We start from the raw sequence: 1,023 nt of genomic DNA, 5'->3' as shown, positions 1-1,023 counted from the left end.
TAAATTCATGATATCACTTTAGTTTTAAACTATTAAAATGTATATTTATTTACAACTTGAAAGTTTTTTAAAATCAACGAACTTAACCTCAATCTCTCAAACGTCACTTTGTCATCTGTCAGTTTATCTTGCTCTGAAGTTAGACAGGCGTAATTTTATTTGTTCCGATCACCTTCATAAAGTATTTCGTCATACTGTCAATACAAAATCATAAAATCATTAAATAAACCTTAATATATTAGTGATAAATCAAAACAAATCGATTATGATGAATTGCACAGTGAAATCATTAATTGCGCCCTTGAGGTCGTACCGAAAACATGTCGTGAGGTCTATATGCGCCACTAGTGTGAGGAGGGATTCTTATAAAATTCAAGATATGAAAGATTTTGAAGATAAAGTCAAGAATAGCAAACGAGCCTGTGATTGTCGATTTCTTTGCAACGTGAGTAATAAGGTTAAACTAATATTTTATTAAATACTTGGAATTTAAGGTTATTGATTGTGGTATAAGATAACAAATTGATATTTTAATTATTGCCAAAGATTAAATCAAAAGACTAATTGAGTTTACAGTGGTACATCGACATAGAAGTGTTTCTAGATACTATTAAATTTATAAAGATATAAATTTCATTTCTCCATCTGCCCAAAAAAATTATTACCTATCTATTATTATCCAGTTGGTGTAATCCCTGCCGCATGTTAACACCAAGACTAGAAACAGTCATTGAAGAAACCAAAGGAAAAGTATCATTAGCTAAAGTTGATATCGAAAAAACACAGACTTAGCTCTGGACTACGATGTAGCATCTGTACCAGTGCTCTTGGCTATTAAAAATGGAAAGGTCGAGAAGAGGCTAGTCGGTCTACAAGACAGTGATGTTCTGAGAAAATGGGTTCAAGATGTGATGGACGAGAACAATAAGTTAATTGTTTGTAGACATATTTTACTGTACATAATTGTTGTAAAGAAATAATAAATGCTTTGTTGTTGATTTTATTGTAGAATAAATATATCTA

At 30.7% G+C, this 1,023-nt stretch overlaps 1 pseudogene; it reads left to right on the top strand.

Moving 5' to 3' along the window:
- Positions 1-258: 258 nt before the first annotated feature.
- On the top strand, positions 259-980 carry LOC113386582 (annotated as a pseudogene).
- Positions 981-1,023: the final 43 nt, after the last annotated feature.

Source organism: Ctenocephalides felis, unplaced genomic scaffold (assembly GCF_003426905.1).
Source record: "Ctenocephalides felis isolate EL2017-DRISC unplaced genomic scaffold, ASM342690v1 CF-g0.4_SCAFFOLD_03571, whole genome shotgun sequence".
In the NCBI taxonomy this organism is placed as follows: domain Eukaryota; kingdom Metazoa; phylum Arthropoda; class Insecta; order Siphonaptera; family Pulicidae; genus Ctenocephalides; species Ctenocephalides felis.
The sequence above is the reverse complement of the archived record's forward strand: the minus strand, read 5'-3'. Positions and strand labels throughout refer to the sequence as shown.